The sequence below is a fragment of the Lipophrys pholis genome (assembly GCF_963383615.2).
Source record: "Lipophrys pholis genome assembly, chromosome: 3".
In the NCBI taxonomy this organism is placed as follows: Eukaryota; Metazoa; Chordata; class Actinopteri; order Blenniiformes; family Blenniidae; genus Lipophrys; species Lipophrys pholis.
The window spans coordinates 29,316,219-29,324,180 of record NC_137627.1 but is presented as its reverse complement, the minus strand read 5'-3'; positions in this window follow the sequence as shown (position 1 = coordinate 29,324,180).

Genomic DNA, 7,962 nt, shown 5'->3' with positions numbered 1-7,962 from the left:
CCCCTTATTAAAACATTGGAGGAGGACCTCACTCGATGGAGGACACTCCCAATTTCACTTATGGGGAGAGTAGCAACAATCAAAATGATGGTCTTGCCTAAAATTAACTACATCTTCTCAATGATCCCAGCAAAACCACCAAAAACCTGGTTTAACACTCTTGATTCTCATGTCTCAAAATTCTTGTGGAAAAATAAACCATCACGTATAAGTTTAAAAACACTACAGAACACCAAGGACCAAGGTGGCTTAGAACTCCCAAATTTTTATAATTATTATCTGGCCAATAAACTACTTTATGTTGTAAAATGGATCAATCAGAAACCCTTAGATGAAGGCTGGCTAGACGTTGAAAAAACATTCTGTGAAGATCTCCAAGTCAGAGATCTTCCCTCCTTCAGTCCTGTCATCAGAAAGCACAGCTGCTTTAAAAGCATCAATATAAACACATCGCTGACAGCTTGGTGGGAATTTCTTAAAATGTATGGATCTTCACTCATTCCCTGCAAACTCACACCCATCTGGAACAATCCCGACATCCTGCAAAGAAAGAAACCAATAAACTTCCTAAGATGTTTAAAGGAATAAGACACTTAGAACAACTTATCTCCAATAACTCTTTTATTCCATTTAATGAGCTAATAGAAACATATGGTATCAGTCAAAACAACTATCTAAGATGGCAAAATACATCCAACACACATATAGGGAAGGGCGGGAGACGTGGCTCCCCCCAGCACCTCCCGCTGGGGTCCTGCCCCGGCCCGGGGTGAGTGCAGCTGGAATGCTCCCTCGGGCGTGGCGCTCGTCGGGGGGCTGGGGTGCGGTGCTCCTTCTCCATTTGCTGTTGGATTGGTGGAGACTGGGATACCGCGGTGGCCGGGTGGGGGCCCGGCCGATGACCTGGACGGCGAGTCATCACCCCCCCCCCCCCCCCCTCCCGAGTGTGTGAGTGTGTGAGTGTGTGTGTGTGTGAGTCCCGCCGGGGTTGGGGGGGCTCTCGGCCCGCTCGGCCCGGGGGCCCTGCTCCGGCCTTTTCTCGGCTTGGCGGCTTGGGTCGGGGCCTGGGGCCCTGTGCCCTTTATCCTTCTCTTGTGGGCCCCTCTTTCCTGGGGGGGATTCCTCTCTGCATTCTCCGTCGGGTGCTTTTTGGGCGGGGGCGTGGCTCTCTGGGGTGGTTCGCTGGGGTCTCCCCGGGCCTGGGGGGCTGCCGTCTGCCGGTGTCTGGGCCCGATGGCCTCGGACCCCGGGGTGTCGCCTTGGGTCCCCCCCACAACAGTTCCGGACACACCCAGTGGACAAGCCACGCACACACAAACACACACACACACACACACACACACTACTGATTCTATAGCAGAGGGCATTCTTTCCTTGAATTTAGTTACTATGTTATCAGAGAGAGACCTGGTTAACATGGCTTTAGCCGGAGGTTTATAACTATTTAGAACAAAGTCAAAGGTTATTAAGAAGTAATCTGACAGGAAATCATTGTGAGGAGAGATGGTCAGATGCTCTATATTCAAACCATAAGTTAGAATAAGGTCTAGGGTATGTAGATGTTTATGGGTAGGCCCGTCTACTACCTGAGAGAAACCTAGAGAGTCAAGTGTAGATTTAAAGCTGGCACTGAAACTATCATTTTCTACGTCAACATGAACATTGAAGTCTCCTACCATGATAACCTTATCTTTAGTCAGGGCTAGATCTGACAAAAATTCAGAGAATTCAGTTAAAAAAGTTGAACAAGGTCCAGGAGGACGATAAATGATTACAAATTCTACAGAATTTACTATTTTATTTGACGGGTGTCGCATGGTCATGCTCAGACTCTCAAAAGAACTAAAGTTGGATTTTGGGTTAATATTAGTTAGTAACTGAGAGTTATAGATGCTGCCACGCCCCCTCCTCGACCACTTTCACGAGCTATTTGAGTGTTAGTATGACTTGGAGGGGAGGCTTCATTTAGACTAACATACTCATCTTTACGTAGCCAGGTTTCTGTTAATCCAAAGAGATCAATGTTGTGTTCGGTTATCAGATCATTGACTAGAAGAGCTTTGGATGATAAAGATCTAATGTTTAGGAAACCACATTAAATTTTTTTGTCTTGATTTTGTCTAGTTTCACACTTGATACGGATTAAGTTTTTGTAGTCATTAGAAGTTGTTTTCCTATGTTTAGATAGTTTTATACTTGTGGTGGTCCGAGGGATAGACACAGTCTCTGTGGGATGTTTGACTAAGTTAGCTATGGTTGGTGACTGCCGAGAGGGAAACTCAGAGAGGCGTGTAGGACTGCGACTCTGTTGCCTGGTCCCCACTCTGGTGAGTCAGGATGGAGGAGCTAAGCTTTTAACTATGTTTCTAGATAAGAGGTACGCTCCATCCAACGTGGGATGGATGCTGTCCCTCCTAATGAGACCAGGCTTGCCCCAGAAGGACTTCCAATTATTAATGAAGCCTACCAAGTTACTGGGACACCACCCTGACAGCCAGCGGTTAAAAGATGACGTGCGGCTAAACATCTCGTCACTGATGAGGTTTAACAATCTTAAATAGAATGGAAGGTGTGAGATTCGAGCACAGACTTTCAAACCAGTGGATTGTCAACAATAAATACACAATAATCACCAAGAAGCGTTCAATTCAGCTAACAGGCATTTATTAACAAAATGTATTAATTCATAAATAATTCTGAAATCATCTCATAAATCAACACATTCAAATAACAAACGACATCTAACACGGAGATCTAATCTATTAAACAGCAAACACTATGTACAAAGTGTGTGTGTGTGTGTGTGTGTGTGTGTGTGTGTGTGTGTGTGTGTGTGTGTGTGTGTGTGTGTGTGTGTGTGTGTGTGTGTGTGTGTGTGTGTGTGTGTGTGTGTGTGTGTGTGGACCTCGAACATCCACCAGGTGGAGGCAAATGTTGGCGGGTCAGTGTGGTGACCGTGACGACCACTAGGGGCGTGCGGTGGCGCGCAGAGGGAGAGCGCAATGACTTGATGCGTCCACCAGGTGGATGTCAAGAAGGATTGCGATGACCCACGCGACCACTCGAGGCGTTTGACTTGCTCTTTCTGGGGACGCGGCGGTTGCTTAGCGGCCAGATAAACAAGACGTCCGTTGAGCGCGCATGCGCGTGAGCGGTCTCGAAGCGAGGCAGTCTTCCGAGGGCGTAACGAACGGGCGGTTGCGTTGCCCCGGTTCTGAGCCCCGGAGTTCTAGGTGGATGTCGGGACATGCAGTTAGAACTCTGGTGATCGATGCAGATGTGGTCTTGCAGCAACAGATAACAGTTGGTTGCTACATGTAGCTGTGTGTGTCTGTGAGCTTATCTGATCGGATAACAGGGGTGCATGGCTGTGGGCAGATTCGGGTTAGTGAAGGAAGGGGGGGAATGAGAGAGGGGGAAAACAAGAGAAAGACAGAGAATTCTGGCGATGCTCGGTTCTGAACCCTGGTTCCTCCACCCAGAACTCCCAGTGGGCCTGGAGCTCACTTGGACCTTTGGTTCTGAGGTGGAAAACCCGATTCCCGTACTTGGTTGGTGCGCGTGAACGCGCGCACACAAACATATGAGATGCTGAGGCCTTCTCAGCGGCACATTGAAACACATTGCATGTTAGCTTCACACTAATCTAATCATCTGCCCAGACAAAAGCTCTTACTGTCCGGTTCTGCTGTGCTGGACAGCACCGTCCGAGGTGCTGTTGGTTCTGTGAGGCTGTGGTAACTGGTTGTTACCGTGTCTGAATTCAGCGTCCTGAATTCAGAGGCCTGGCTTCAGCTGCAGGAGTGGACAGCGAGCCAGATGATTTCGGAGAGGAGACGCTGGCTCTGGCCTCCAGAATCCCCCAAAAAAGGAAAAAGGAAAGAGAAGAAGTCACCAAAACTGGGTCCTGCTCGTGCAGCGGACTGGCATTGGTTCTGTCTCTTGGACCTACTTGGTGCTCTCTTTACCATCCTGAGGCAGAGACGTGTGTGTCTCTCGGAAGTTGGATTGAGAAGCAGAGAGAGTTGGCAGGGAAAGCTTCACCCAAGCTTGAATTTCGGACCCCTGTGGTGTTCGGGTCGGGTTTGACCATCCTCATTGGTTGCCAACCTGGGGGGTTGAAAACTTCCTGGGGTCTCTGGCTCCTTCCCTGCTGTTTTATGGCCTGTTCATTGTCCCTGGTGATTCTCCTCTGGGGGAGAATCTTCTGGAGCAGTTCAATGGAATCTTCAGCCCAACACACACACACACACACACACACACACACACACACACACACACACACACACCCTCACCCTCGTCACAGCAATTAAAGGTATTCACCTAATGACTCATAAACTGAACGATGAATCCTTCTATTATGTGTATTTATTTAATAGGTAGATTTAACAGACAGTGTTACAATATCATCCAGCAGACACTTTTATGCAAAGCAACGTATATTTGAGAGTTTATACAACGCAAGTAAAGCTCAAATTACATAACATAAGATCAGTCAGATTCATGAGGCTAGTTTGAGTCCGGTTGGACAAAAGGTGACAACAGGCAGTACAGACGTATATTAATGTCTCTACAGTTCAATCATGATAACACCATTATTAAATGGATCGAGTTTGTTCATTCTAATTTTGGACTGTTCAAAATAAAACGTTAGAAGTTTGAGACTTTGAAAATATTTGTTTATTGCACATTTAAATGAGCAACCTAAAATTCATTGCACATTTCAGTTTGACTATTAGTCACATCATTCGAAAGTTATTCTTTTCATATTTTTGTTTGTGAGAGTTAGGATGATTCATTGTCCATTTTATTTTAGGAATTAAAAATAAATTCATAATTTTTAATTTGTGGCAGTTACAAAAATAAGTAATCATAGGTTTTTAATTTGTGACTTCAAATTTTCAAAGTGATATATAATGTGATAAGTAACTGTAAAACAATTAATTGCACATTTAGAAAGAAATATAATCTAACTGAAACAAGTTGCGATCTAATTTGCTTTGACCCGTGAGTCACTGAAACTCATTCTTAACCAAGTACTTAACACTTTAAAGTTAAGTTTAAGAGTTTTTGTTTTTGCTTAAAGGAGACATATCATGCTTTTAAATCCTTCCTTTTTACATATAAATCATACAGTTGTGGTCTATACAACGCGAAACTGCAATGCTTGGGTCTGAATTCCTCATTATTAGAGCTCCACAGGCCCCTTTTCAACCCCTTTTCTGATGTGCTTCTGAGAGCAACTCGTTTTGGGGCGGTCTCTTCAAATGCAAATGAGACACTTCATACCCCTCCTCCTCTCCAGGTTGCAGAGGTGACACTCGGTTCAACGTCACCCTGTTCGGCCATCTTTGTAGTTTGATAGAACAGATACAATTATCTAGCGGCGCAGAAACTTTATATTCACACATTATTTACAAAATGTCAACAACGGAAGATTTGTCCATCCAGCCATACATGTTGGAGCCAGAGTCGGACCCGGCGGAGCGAGATGAAAATGACGATGATGCACCTTCAGAACAACGTCTTCATATGGATGTAACGCAATGGTGTGTTACTATATTTACACTAACTTCTCCATCCATGCCCACTACTACAATACTGCCTGTATTACAACGACTATTTAACACAGAAGTTACATTATAATCTAAAACGAGCACACAGCGCTAACATATGAAGACGGTGCAACTGCTAATGCTAACAAAACAATGACAGGGACGTCTTATCATCACACTTTTTAGCGTTATATACAGCTTACCGAAGTGCTCTGTTCGTCGTCTCCATAGATAGAAGGAACTGACCGCTCAATCAGACCAAGTCTTTCGGCAAATCCTTCTTTATACTGGCGGAGGTTGCTGAAGCAGTCGTCCTTAAAGTGATTCGCGCACACAAAAATGACCTTACCCACAGATGTGGGTACATTTCTGTGAAAAATAAAACTCAACCAGGCACTTCGAAAAGGTTCTGATGCTGGGAGACGGTGTAACGAAGCTTGTGGGTTACTACATCCAACAACCGAACATTTCGACTTATCCTCTCGTAACTTCGGTTGGACTACAAAATCGCAGCGAGAAACAAAAATGGCGGATTGCTCGAAATGTCGATGTCCTAATTTGGCAGTTCCGCTGAGAATACTGTGACGTCATTGTTCAAAAAACGTAATAGAGAATAGAAAAATCGAAACCGATCGCAAAATATGACCAAAACAGAATATAAAGATATCAACGGAGCACCTGAAGAGACTACTTTGAACTTTTCTGTACTTCTAAACACTCTAAATATACAACAAAATGCATTTAAGGGCTAAAAAAGTGGATTTAGCATGATATGTCCCCTTTAAATCTTTTCAGGTCCAGCTGCACATTTGCTGCTGAAAAGAGAGGCTACGAGCTTAATCATTACCGTTTGAAACATGGATGCCTCACTCGACATCCCGACTCCCAATGTCTTCATAAAGAGTGTCCCTTCACATTTAAATTCTATAATGCACTCAAAGTACACCTATCAACGTGGCACACTCAAAAGGATGCAGGCAGAATTAGGGAAACTGCATTTCACTGTCAGTTGTGCAACTTTGTGGTGCCCTGCCCAGAAGCAGACTTTTTTTACCCATTTGCAAAGACATTTTAAACGGAGACAAATATATACAATAAAATGAATTATAAATCATAATAATAAGATATAATATCTAAAGATAATATTTTTAATAATAATAATTTTGATAATATCCAGAGCTCAGATATTACTTGAATCACTGGGAACCAACAAATCTATTCATTTTCATCTGTAATCTGGTCGTGTTTTCTTCCATCAATCAAATCAAGTTATTTTCACAGTGTGACTTTTCTAGAAGTAAAGGATCCAAACACTTTAACCACCGCTGTCACGGGTTCCCAAAGTACCAGATCAAAATACTTCAAATCAAATGAAAGGGGTCCGGAACAGCCCCACTGATTACACTCATAAATGATCATAATCTGCAAGAACCAAAATATTGGAGCATCCTGGGTAAATTAGTTCATAGTATATAATGTAAGTAAATTAAGCTTGTCAATTCTCCTTTCTCACACTTTTAAGAGCCCTTTGTCTACAGAATTAAAATACAATGTGAATGACTGAATGAATGAATGACTGACCAGATTTAATATGTAGCTGTATGCTCTTTTGCAGGATAGGAACTCACCTCAGTGACCGACTGGGGGGTGCTGACAGTTGTCAACAAAGCTCCTCAATAGCAGGGGGGTGAAACACAGAGCACCTCCAGCCCATCTCCACCGGCGTCGTACTGGAGGCAGGTACTGCCACCGTACTGGGGGGAGGTACCACCATCGTACTGGAGGGAGGCACTGCCATCGTACTGGAGGGAGGTACTGCCACCGTACTGGAGGGAGGTACTACCATCATACTGGAAGGAGGTACTACCATCGTACTGGAGGGAGGTACAGCCGTCGTACTGGAGGGAGGTACTGCCGTCGTACTGGAGGGAGGTACTGCCACCGTACTGGAGGGAGATACTGCCGTCGTACTGGAGGGAGGTACTGCCGTCGTACTGGAGGGAGGTACTGCCGTCGTACTGGAGGGAGGTACTGCCACCGTACTGGAGGGAGGTACTGCCACCGTACTGGAGGGAGTTACTGCCGTTGTACTGGGGGAGGTACTGCCACTGACTGTTAGAGACATGAAGGGCATACAGGAGTATACCCTTCACCTCCATTACCCAAAATGCATGGAAAACACTCATTCAAGTAATCATGCTTGGCTTGGGAAACGAAACCCTTCCTCTAAAACTGCAGGTTTTTGAAGAACAAACTACTATATTACTCAAGTACACACTTTGCAGGTACTTCTTTGATGTCTGAAAACAATCTGAGTCGACTTGTTTATAGTTCTTGTTACATTCAATTGAAACACTGAGGTAAGATAGTTTTGTAAGATAGTTATGTATTGTTATTTTAATTCTAT